Source organism: Adiantum capillus-veneris, chromosome 11, assembly GCF_014529385.1.
Source record: "Adiantum capillus-veneris isolate H3 chromosome 11, ASM1452938v2, whole genome shotgun sequence".
NCBI lineage: Eukaryota > Viridiplantae > Streptophyta > Polypodiopsida > Polypodiales > Pteridaceae > Adiantum > Adiantum capillus-veneris.
In genome coordinates this window covers 135,209,877-135,222,766 of record NC_140941.1, presented here as the reverse complement: position 1 = coordinate 135,222,766, position 12,890 = coordinate 135,209,877, and the positions used below count along the sequence as shown (strand labels likewise).

Below are 12,890 nucleotides of genomic sequence, written 5' to 3'. Positions count from 1 at the left end.
AAGAAGATGACCATTCGTCCCATTAGGGTTTCGTGAGAGTGGGCGACCATGGTGTCCCTCAAACGCTTCCAACGAGAGAGAGAGAGAGGGGAGGAGAAGAAGAAGAAGATGACCATTCGTCCCATTAGGGTTTCGTGAGAGTGGGCGACCATGGTGTCCCTCAAACGCTTCCAACGAGATCATCGCATGCGAAGTTTGTATATATAGAGACAGAACCTCATTGTAACCCTCATGGCTAGCTAATGGTGGAAGATGGTTACTCCCTAGCAGAGCGATAGACCCATCTGCTAGCACACAGAAACTACCGCACAAGCAGAAACGTCACCACACTTGGTGGTTGACTTCGACTCAAGTCAAATGCTGCCGACGGGATCATCGCATGCTGGTTGAAAAAGTGGGTCGAAGTTGTGCGGGTGGGGACTATTGTAGGCATATCAAGACTGGTTGCACCCTCCACACGCAAACCGCTGTATTTACCGCATTCTCGCTAATTACAATAGTTTTTGTGCCTTTTCTATTTATTTTGTGTAGCTTTTCTATTTATTAGCCTTGAGTCCCACGTGTATAGGGAGGACATTTTAGACCTTCATTGTCGGCCTTGTTATCAAATTGCACTTAGCTTGTTGGTGACATAAGCAAGAGCTACGAGGGAGTGCTCTACTCAGAGGCCTGCTCCATGTGAGGTGCAAGGGAAAAGGAGGCCCATGTTGGTTGGATGCTCACATGGAGTTGCTAAGGGTGCTACGCTTCTTGGTGGTTTTGTCGTGCGGAGGTGGGTATCAATGTCTGGCTCGATCCCAATGAGGTCATCGAAATCTCTATGGTCAATTCAAGACAAAATATCAAAAAGCTGGTCAAGGATGGCTTTGTGATTCGGAAACCGACTAAGATACACTCGCGGGCAAGAGAAAAGCATGCTTTGGAGGCTAAAAGGAAAGACCGTCATTCAGGATATGGTAAGAGGCGGGGTATAACTAGGGAGGCCAGACTACCCTCTAAAGTTCTCTGGTTGAGACAGATGCAAGTGATTCGCCGGTTGCTAAGAAAGTACTGGGAGGCTAAGAATATTGACAAGCATATGCACCATGATATGTATATGAAGGTCAAGGGTAAAGTGTTCAAAAGTAAGCGCGTGCTCATGGAGAGTATTCAAAAGTCTAAATCTAAGAAGGCTCGTGAGAAGACACTATCTGATCAGTTTGAAGCCCGTAGAGCTAAGGGAAAAGCTATCAGGGAGCAAAAAGTGCCAGGAGGGAAGAGCGCTTGGCACAGGGATTGAGTACTGAAGTAGCACGAGCCATCCCTGTAGCTTCCCTAAGGCCACCAAGAAGTTGACGAAGAAGTGAGCAGCATAGCAAGATTTAGCTAAGAGATGTGACTCAATAGCACTTAAATAGAAACCTTGGACCTTTGAGATTGTGTAATGAGATAGAGGTTTTGTTTTACTCTTGAAAGCATGACTATTGCAAGCCTAAAAGGGTTTGCATTTTGCAAATTTTCCACATCTCTTTCTTTGACTATCGGTCATTGTTGCGGAGATTGTTATAATGTCTTTTATGTTGTTTCCAAAGGGAAAAATAAGAAGAATAAGAGAGTTTTAACAACTATCCCAAGAGACCTTAAAGATCTAGCCGACAAGGAGAGAGAGAAGTGTGATTTAGCAGTTGTGCCTATCCGGAGGTCTCCTTTTGCTGCCTCTACCCATCCCCAACAGAAGTTCTGAACTCTTGCCTCACAGGAGCGCGTGCTCTCCCTGCCCTACCTCTCTTAGTCCAACAACCACCAGGATTCTTCACACTAGATTCTTAATTGGGTTGGGAAAAACCTACTCAAGTCGCAAAACGATGTTGTGACAAGAGATTAGGTCGGGTTGCATGCATCAACATGGAGAAGCTCTACTTGTGACACAGTACAAGGTCGCGTGATGCACATTGGCACAGATATGTTGATCCTAGAACATGCACGATCTTTGCCTCCTCAGTCTCTTCCCTTCGAGCCTTCCCTTGCCCATATACGATCCCCGCCTCCTCCTCCTCCTCCTCCTCCTCCTCCTCTCTCTCTCTCTCTCTCTCTCTCTCTCTCTCTCTCTCTCTCTCTCTCTCTCTCTCTCTCTCTCTCTCTCTCACTCACTCACTCACTCTCTCTCCCTCCCTCCTCCATCTCTCTCAATCTCTTTTTAAAAAAAGTCCATGCTGGTGCGAGATTTACCTCTAAGTTTTTAATTTGAAAGTGAGAAAACCTACAAAATGTAGAGAAATTTAGTGTCATTTGGTGTAAAAACCTTCAAATTTAGTCAGTTTACCACTAAAATTCTCATAGGTAGGTTTGCCAAGTTTTCAAAACAAAGTTTTTTTCGAGCATTGGTCCCTGCCCATACGTGAAAGAGTTCATGTCTCTTTCAAAGAGATTTTTTGAAGGGTTTTGTTTATTCCTTCTTGACTCATCTATTGTGAGTTTCCTATTCCTTCAAAACCAAATTTGGCAGTGATTAGGGACCTTGAGATTTACCTTTCCTAGCCAACACAGTTGTCTCAACGTGGCACAATGTTGTTTGTTGTAGCACAACCAACCTCCTGGCAGTTACCCCTTGGAGGGGGTCACCTTATGGGGTTCTAAGGATCGATGCTTGGGCCACATCATTCTGCAAGAGGATAGATGCAATGCTAGAATACCATCCATTTGAATTGCTATGAGGCGTTGATGGACGTATAACTCCCAAACAGTAGATAGAGTACAAACAAAAATGGAGGGCTAAGCCGAATTAGGAAAATCATTTCAAAGGAGTACAATGAAAATCATACACCATGTCTCTAAGAAGTGTATTCATCATAGGGGCATCACACGTTGGGTGAGTAATCTGGGTTGAGGCATGACGGAAAACTCAACAAACTAGGAACCCCGAGCAATCTAGGAACTTTGAGTTGTGCTCATATAAACATGGAAAATTTAAGAGAAGGTTTTTACACTAAGTTTATCTAAAATTTGTAGGTTTATTCACCTTCTACTTTGAATTTGGAAGATAAATCTCAAAATTTGTAGGTGGAATTACACTAAACCTAGGTTTCTATTGATATGGGTAGGTGAAAGAGAACTAGCATGTGGACAAAGTTGTCATAAGAAAATTGTGAGTCATAGCATTATTAACCTTGCGTACTCTTATATCAAAGCATTCTTTGTAATCCCCCACCATTACCACCTCCCTTGACACGTTTGTCGCCACCACTTTTGGCAACACCACTAACTCCCACTCCCCCCTGATAGAAGGCTACCTATGATGGTGTGATCCAAACTTTAATATATACCATGATGTGGATTTTCTCAAAAGAATAGCCTCATTGCAATAATAGAATTATTTTCAAGTTTCCACCATTTTCTCTAGAGTAACTTTAAATGCATAGTATGTTTACCCACAATAGCTTCACATAGAGCAAGAGAGAGGAGGAGGAGAAGAAGAAAAATTGAATAGAAGCTCAAGCTCCCAGACTCTCCTTATTCATGAGATTTGTTTGAGTGGCAACAACCTTACTCTTTTAGTGTAAGTTTCATGGTCCTACATGTAGGGAGGTAGGAATAGGAGATTTATATCCATTGGAATTATGGTGCTACTATTCCCAACAAGGATCCATGGTGGTAGAAATAAGCTTCCAATATCTGAGAGCAACTAGTTCCAAGAAGAGGAATATCAACATGCCATTGTTCCAATTGTTCTAACCCATCAAAGGAAACAGTCTACAAAACCCGTGTTCAAGGGGTTTTTTTTGTCAAAAATTTGTGATTGTTTTACCATTAAGATTAGGTGTAATCTTGTTTTAGTTTTTTTTAGGTTGTGTTTGAAGTCATCAAAAAAATCATGTTTGGTTTTTATTTTGCATAGTGTGCCTTGGCCACTCTTGCTCGTTTTAGGGATTGCTCGGAAAATCTCGCTTGAGATTTGAGATTCCTCATTATTCCACTGCACATTACATTGGTATCCCAAGTACCCCAAGTATCCAAGTACCCTAAGAACCCAAGTACCCCAAGCATGTACCCAAGTACCCAAGTACCCAAGTACCTCACTGACTCAGTGCATGGTCATCACCAAAAATGCGATGGATACTTTTATGAAGGTTATGAGAGTGAAATTGGATAACAAGAAATCCCTACACCAAGAGGATTGTTTCCAAATCCTACTCCATCCCCATCTACGTCACGGATTGCAGCAAACTCTATGGACCATAGCATGTAATGTGGATGGCCATAGAGGGAAACCATGTTAGATGCAGGTGTCGGCCCTTGTTGAAGAGTAGGAGCAAGACTTTGTTGTATTTGCCACAATCCCTTTAGGTAGTAGCAATCCTTGTCCTCATGTGTAGAATTTTCACAGAAGTGGCAATAAGCTTGAAGGGGGCATTCATGTGGAGGGTGCCTTGGAGAGCGACATGAGCTACACCAGGGCCACAACCGTAGGCTCCTAATGAGCCATGAGCTCTTCAAGCTCCTGCTTGAATTGGTCCAAAACCTCTTGATGTGGAGGCTTATCCTCTCTAAGAGAGAAGGATCTCTCCTCTTGAAGAGCACATTGTAACTTCAATGTTTCAAGTTCCTTGTGTAGAGAATTCAAGGAATTAGATGGAGTTTCCAAGAGTATAGAGGCAGCCTCTACTTGAGGAGAGTCATTGAATAACTTCCTTGCCCCCTCTATCCTAGTAGCAGCAGCGAAAAACTCCTCCATAGTGACTTCAGGGCAAAGAATCTCTCTGAGACTTTGAGAAGTCCTAGGAAGAGCCTTCTCTACCCACTTCTTAACCATAAATTTGCATGGTTGCTGTGGAATCTTGGTGACTAGAGACTTTGTCCTTGTCATGAGTTGTGCAAAAATCTCAATTGGCTGGAGCATCAGGTTAGCCAACTCATCCAAAACTTTCTCTTAGAAGTCACCTAGTCTAAAATCTTCGTAGAAGTGCTACCCAAGTAGTGAAGTGGTTCTCTGCAAACTAGTTGTACCATTTATCTACTAATCCATCCAAGGTTGATGGGAAGAGCACTAGGTAGGCGTCTTCTCTGTTAAGTCCACGACCCCTGTAGAGGTATACAAGTCTCCATGCATGCTTGTCTGCATCCTCTGTGAAGAAATCTTTAGAAGTCGAGAACTTTATGTTCACCTTCGCCAGAATGCTTGCCAACTCCTCCATGGTTGTTTTCTCTTAAGCATGTTTCTCAAGAGGTTGTTAGGACACATTGGGTGAGAATTTTAGTAGGGAAGGTGACCTGAGAGTTGAAGAACTGGTTGAGGGGTGGAGGGGAGGACAGAGGTAGCGAGGTTGGAAGACTTCTCCTCGGTACAAAAGGTTAACGCTTTTTGTGATAGTACTTTAGAGGGATCAATATAGGGTTTTTCCTATCCTTAGACTACCTTGTAGGTGTCCTGCAAATAGCAACAACCCACCCAAGCTCTAGGCACAGAGACCCTTGAACTGGTTGGATGGCCTAGACCTCATCTAGAATAGCTCGACCGTACCTGACTAGACCAAGTAGACTCAGTTAGACCACTCCTGCTAGAGTGGGACGAGAGGAACTAGACCAGCTAGACCACCCCTGCTAGATAGGGACGAGGAGACTAGACCAGGAGAAGGTGAAGCTGGACTAGACTAAATTGGACAAGGACAAAATTGGACCACACAAGCAAACTATACTAGACAAGGAGAGGGTTGCACTAGCTAGCTCCTCAACCAAGTATCCATTGAGTACAGTGGAGTTAGACTTCAATTGAGGTCCCATCGTTTGTGCCAAAAATGAGAGCACTTGTAGCAAGGAAAGTGTGTCGTGATCTCCTCAGTGCAATATGAAAGAAATCTCACTCCAACAGAACAAAAACGTCACACTAAAATGGAAGAAAAACTCAAAGCACAGTAGACTCGAAACTCAATGGAACTCAAAAAACTCATAGAGCCACACAGAATCTGTCTAGCAACACTCTCAGATCCAAGCCTAAGACTCAAGGGTACAAACGGGTGTCAAGGCTCCAATGTACAAGGACAGTGCAAATGTGCGGTGCAAATGAACTTGAGACTCAAGACTCAAGATACTCTACCATACACAGTGGATGATGATGATATCTCCAACCACATATGTGTATCTCCTAAAGAGCCACCAATGGCTAGCCAATATCCCAATCCAGCTAAGTCTATCCCCAAACCAAGGTGGTGGTGATCTAGCCACAGTGTCCACTAGACCACCATCTGTATGACTTGCCATGTGTCACTACCCAAGCAAGAGTCCGTCCACTGTGAACTCCTGACCAATTGTGACGAACTTCCAGTCATGTGCTTGTGACATTGTATCCCTGCTCGAAGAACCAAGGCATGCCCAGTACAACATCACATCCTCTTAATTCCATAATTTAGAAGTCAATTGAATTCACAAATGTTTAAACTTGAATTCAAAGTGATCCAATCATTGATGTCAATGACTGTAAGTCCCAAAAGCCATTTTGCTTCAATCTGAGTTCCTTTGGCATATTCATCAATGCCCAATCTTGCAACTAACTGTGGGGAGATAAAATTTTGCATGGATCCTTAATCAAAGAGGATAAGGTCATCTTGATCTTTAACTTTTCCCATCGTTTTACATGGTTCATTGGATGGATTAATAGAAGGGACACTTACCAAGTGAGAAGTTAACCCACTGAGGCTTCTTGTTTTTGTGTTTTCAAATGGAAGTGATCGTTTGTTATAGGGGTTTTTTGGATAGTTCCAATAAATATGGCCATGAATTGTGTTTTCAAATGGAAGTGATCGTTTGTTATAGGGGTTTTTTGGATAGTTCCAATAAATATGGCCATGAATGCCACATTTGTAACACTTCCCTACTAATTGGTATTGTGCCATCTCTTTGAGAGCCATCCATCAGGTATAAGTGTCAGAGAATGTGTTGCTTTGTGGGTGTGAGGCGTCCTGATGGAGAACTTTGTTCCTTTTCTGAGAAGGAGTAGCAATGTCAGTAAATACTAGTTCATTCTTCATGATGTGATAACCCACTCTCGCATGTGACATAAGTTGATGCATATTTGAAATGAATTTTTTTATATATCAATCTCACAATGGAAAAGGTAAACCCACTGCGTACTTCTCAATTTGATCTGCAAAAGTAATGTGTCACAAACTACTGACGCTCAAGCCATTGAAGAACAAAGTCAACCTACAGATCTTGGCCGAGGGTCTTGAACCCTGAGAAGAAGCAGGAGAATAATTTTACCAACTTGCAAAGTCTTGTTGAGTGCCCTATTTTAAAGAGGAGTTTCCACCAACTTATAGGACCTCATCCAATGGGGCCCAAGTACCTAGATTAGAACAAAGACACATATTTTGTGTGAAGACATGCTGACATGGCACGTGTACGGCCATCTCGCAAATTGCATTGGACTATTGGCGTGGCAGATGTATGGGATTCCTTCTTTTACGCTAATGGTGCTGACATGGTAGAGTGTACGGATTTGCAGACTCTAGCGCTGATAGATTTTGGGGTGAATTCTTTTCAAGTAAACTGCTTTTGGGCCTAGGGCCTTTAAATAAGACCCATGGGCTCTCACTCTGGCAGTCTATTTGTGGGAGATGCAGAGCAAATCCATGGGAGTTGTACCTTGTTGAAGCAATATAAAGAAATACCAAAAAGGGCGCCACGGTTTGGGGCCAATGCTCTCTTGGGGGTGGAACTTTGCCAGTCCTTGTCTTGTGCGCATGTACTCTCTCTCTCTCTCTCTTTTAGTTTAGTGTTATTTGAAGTGCTTTTCTTCAGTCTATTCTTTTTCGTTGGCATATGGTGCTCGTCTCGTTATAGTGGTATAAGAGCTTCAGGCGTGTGCTTTTTGAAAGCATGTTGGTCCTACCAAAGAGCAACTAGAGCAAGTTGGCACTCCCAAAGTTTACACAAAATTTTATTAAAGAATACTCATGCACCAACCCTTGGACTTTATAGCCACTCCTCATGCCCCGACCGCGGACTTCTCAGCCACTCCTCATGCCCCGACCCCTGGACTTAGCATCCACTCCCACCCTTGTTCCATCGTGCATGGCATGCTCCCATCTTCATGGCTCTATCTTACAGGGCATAATCCATAAAGAACGCAAGACCACATGGCATTCATGGACTTGACAAAGTATCGGCAATTTCTCCTCGATGAGCTTCATGACATTCTTTCATGGCATCCTCAATGGAATCTTCCAATGCTGCAAAGTTTTCAACAGCTTCCAAATTACATGTTGCCCCATCTAATGCTCTAGGTGGTACCTCCTCCTCCGACACCAAAAAGTATAAGAGCTTCCAACTGGCAACCTTCCCATCCATCTGTTTCAATCAGGGGATTCTCTAGGAATATGGTGTAGCCGTCTGACCCTGATTAGTGATCCCGTGTAATTTTCTTTGCCACTCTCGTTGTCCTCACCTCCCCCACCACTAGACTACAATGGTCGGAGCCCATATGGATACCCTTATTATCCATACTTAGGATATGCGCCTAACCAACCAAAAGATTTCAAGGATGCAGGCACAACAATCAAGTTTTTCACCTTTTTTGGGGTGAAAGATCGAAAGAAATCATTGCAGTTCATACAACAATTTGACACATCTATGCTTTGGGAAACTATACAAAAGAATCCAAGATTTCTCAAGCAGCGGGATTTCTTAAAGATAATGCTATGCAGTGGTGGAGCTCAATTGTGACACAACCACATGATCCAAGTACCTGGCAAACTTTCAAGACAATATTTTCACACAGCTATATAACCTCTCTCTTTGAAGTCCGGATCTTGTCAGAATGGGGCAACTTGAAAATGGTTGCACAAAGACCATGGACAACTATAACCAAAGATTTCTTGACGTCTACCTCCCAATGCCCTTCTTTAAGTTCATTCCGACCAGTACAAATGATACGCCATTGGACTACCTTCACCAATGCAGGAATAATGTATGTCCAAGCAAGTCTCAACCAAGCAAGAGCTTATAGACCATGTCGTCGTCAGCTACAAACTATGAAGGGAAAGCTTGATTTTACCATAGAAGCAACTCTGGCTACTAACCAAAACTATTAGCAACAAAGAAAAAATTCTTGGGAGTCTCGTGAAACTCAAGGTGTCGTCTGTTATAGTGGTATCAGATCACGTTCAATTTTCCTTCTACAGAGAATTTGATCCCTTTTATCGTGACACACATGGATTCAGTTGATGAGTCCCGTAAGGAGAAAATGGTTGAACACCTGACCAATCATGTTCGGGTGAAAGCACTAAAGATTCAAGTGGACAACACCTAGGTTGATGCATGTGCTTAATAGATGTTTCAATATTCAAAGGATCCTCAGTATGAAAAATAAAGATGGCCTTCACTCCTCCATTGAAGAAAATTAGGACTTCTTGGTATCGCACTTTACCCCATGCTCTGCAAAGTTTAGTGCTTTCGTCCATTTGATCAGGGTCGGTCCCCACATAGTCTCGTACCAGCCCAACTTTCCTCTTTCCTTTCCTTTCGCACTCTTTCGCTGATCTGGAACTCTTTGGCTTGTCTTTTGTTTGTCCTCTTGGTTCCTCGTGCAGGTAGCGTGCCGACACATGCCCATGTTCTCCACATCCGAAACACTTACCCTCTTTAAGGTCTTTAGATCACTATTCTTCTGTCAATCCAAGATGTGTGTCTTTCTTGTTCTAAAACTTTCCTCTTTTTCTATTACCTTGATTTGAATTTTGTCTGGTCCTTTGTCTAAATTTGATCAGTTGGATACGTAAGTGTATCCACGTGCATTGCAACCCTTTCTTAGCATGTCCCATCAGTTGTTGTATGGACTTAGACTTTTGCACTAAGCAGTAATCTCATATCTCCTTGGGTAGACTGCAACAAAATTGCTCAATCTATTGCTTAAATGTGATCTTTTTTAAAGAAGAGGATGGTAGAAAAGTATCCCAAAATCTATGGCAGTAGGTATCTAAAGTATCTTTCTTGGTCATTTTAAGCAGTAATCTCATATCTCCTTGGGTAGACTGCAACAAAATTGCTCAATCTATTGCTTAAATGTGATCTTTTTTAAAGAAGAGGATGGTAGAAAAGTATCCCAAAATCTATGGCAGTAGGTATCTAAAGTATCTTCCAAGCAGTGTGACCACATCACATTTGTACTTCTGAGTGAGCGAGAAAGAAATAAAAATTAGCTTGAACTGTAGCCACTTTGTTGGTACTTCCTTTCGCAACAATAGTGTGGACCAACATGTCAGTGCATTTTCTTTCAAATAAGATGCTGCCCCTTGACGTTGGAGTGCTCAGATGAGAGCCCTCTAGAATAAGCTATGTCAAATTGTTGAATAAAGGTGAGGGCCTTATGAGTGTCTCAAAAGCCCAAAAAATTATCAAGCTTTAGGGCTTGTCCACCTTCCTTAAAATCTTTGGTCTTCTTGCTCTTGTCCTTGAGAACATCATATTGGTTGAAAAGTGCTTCCATAAGAGTCCGAAATCTCAGAGAGGATGAATCCTCCTCAAAAAAAATTGAATACTTTTGAGATCTTCAGTGGGATCTTCTCTTCTTAGCCTTCTTCTTGTTTTTACCATGTCCTTGAATCTTTCTTTTTTTTTTGCTCTTTTGATATGTCCTCATCATTGGAATCAAAGGATGAAGAGCTATTAGAACTATCAAAAGAGGATGAGGATGAACTAGAAACACCCTCAAAGTGTACGCGCTTCTTTGTCTTTCGTGAATTTTCATAAGTAGACTTGTGACCCGAATAGCCAAAGTAGTCTGTTGCTTGACTGTGTCTCTTCGTTTTCTTCTTAGTCTTTCGTACTTAAAGGCCCTTGGCCATCCAAAAGCAGTTACATCAAAAGCATTTGGTCCAAAAGCTACCACTACAAAATTTAGGAATTTCGTATAGCTACCACGTCAGGAAACCAACATCACAAACACGGGCATCCGTATAATTTCCACATCATCAACCTACGAGCACATTTTATGGATCAACCAGACAACAACAACGTCATCAAGTTTATACACAAGTGTTTATTATGTGTGTGAGGGTCCCGCTTTATTTTAATAACTAGGACCCCGTCGGATGGGGTCCATAAGTTCGAAGAACCTTTAATTTTTTTGGATAATTCCAATAAAGAAAAAGGAGGTAAATGCAAAAATATGCACTTTTGTAAAAACCTCAATTTACTAAACTTTCTAGAATATTTCCAATAAAAAAACAAGAGACAAGGCAACAACTTTTAGAGATAGTTAAAGACATGTTTTACAAGACAACTACATACTGTGTAATTATTGCAAGAGACTTTAGACGACATTGATGGTTGAACATGCATATCAAAGCTCAAAATTCAAATGAGACGTGAAATAACACACTAATACTAAAAACATCAAAGTACCATTGGTGATAGCCTAGAGTCTATAGCAAAAGACTCATCATAGAGCATACAAATGTCATAAATGAAACCATCCTACTAAAAAAGTGACTCTATATAGTAACCGTGAGCACTTAGTAGCTAGCTAGCCCATGTGATATGGGTGATGGCCACATCCTCAAAAATCATCATCAGATTCAAATGACGAATTCGTTGAAGAGAGAAAGTCCCCATTCGTCAGGACATTGCCCTCTTCGTCATACTCTGTCTCTGCCATCACGGGCACCTGTCCCTGATCTAGATCATCCTCTACTGCATCTGTCAAAACCTGAAGGAGATGAACAGTCTCGTTTGCCCGTTTTCAAGAAGAACGAATAGAAAGCTTCCCTTTACCAATGCTCTCCCTTCAAGCACTCTCTGGATCTGGAGCATGCTCACGTAGAGGAATAGCCAAAGCCCGACGCCAACTCATCACACTCCAATCAACACTCTCCAACTCCCTGTGAAGAATTCTAATAATCTCTTCTTGCTCATTTGTGATTTGCAACTCCACCTTGTTCATAGCACAACATCTTCATGTTATAGAAATGATGTTTTATGATTTATTGCAGTTGACAGGTGGAAAAGACTAGACCGAGCTAGGCTTATGCAAATGGAAACATATATCGTACATTTTATTATTCAAGTGCTATTTATGAGCTTTGGCCATTTATGACCGGCCGGCCAGTTTGTACTCACATTGATTTTTGAAGAAATCTATAAATGAAATACGTGCAAGAGGGAAATGGTCACTCTTGCACGGGGGGAGATTGCACCTAGCGCTTGTGTCTATTCTTCTCCCTCTCTTCTCTCTCTCTTGCCCTGCCAGTGTGGCACTCCGCTCTAGGAGGCGCATCTACACGTGCTCTTCTTCTCTCTCTCTCGCTCGATGTCTCTCTATGTTGTGTATGGCGTGGGATATGTGCAAGGATGGTTGTCGGGTATTCAGCTTTGTCAATTTATGGGCTTGCAATATGTTGTTTTCTCTGTTTTGCAGGGCCACCGAATTCTCCATTTGTACCAGTGGTATCAGAGCCGTGGACATGCTCTTGAACTCACAATAATCATAGTTGTGAAGATGATCGATATTAAAGATGAGTCATGCTTACCTTAAACTTAATTATTTATTGTTTGAAGTTATATGTAGGTGATTATCTTCAATTTTTTTAAGATTGTAAATGCACTTGGATTGTAAGTATAATTTCTCATCATTCAATACAAATCTTCTTCATGATTGTAAATTACCACATGATTAGTGTAATTAAGGATCTAATTATGATAAATTGGAGAATAATAATCAATATTAGCGACTCTTGCGATTGCTCTTGTATATTAAGAAGAAAAAGATTTGCATGGTCGTAATTGCAATGATTAGTGAGATGTACAACACCTAAAAACATAAGCAGAAGGAATATGAACCTCTTACAAAGCTATCCCAAACGACCTCAAACACTCCCTACGTGTGTCGGTGTCTGGTCGACCCCACTCTGTGGGAGCCA

General features: G+C 41.9%; 1 pseudogene; it reads left to right on the top strand.

Annotated features, from left to right (window-relative positions):
* The first annotated feature begins 820 nt into the window (after positions 1-820).
* Positions 821-1,285, top strand: LOC147448064 (large ribosomal subunit protein eL19y pseudogene; annotated as a pseudogene).
* Positions 1,286-12,890: the final 11,605 nt, after the last annotated feature.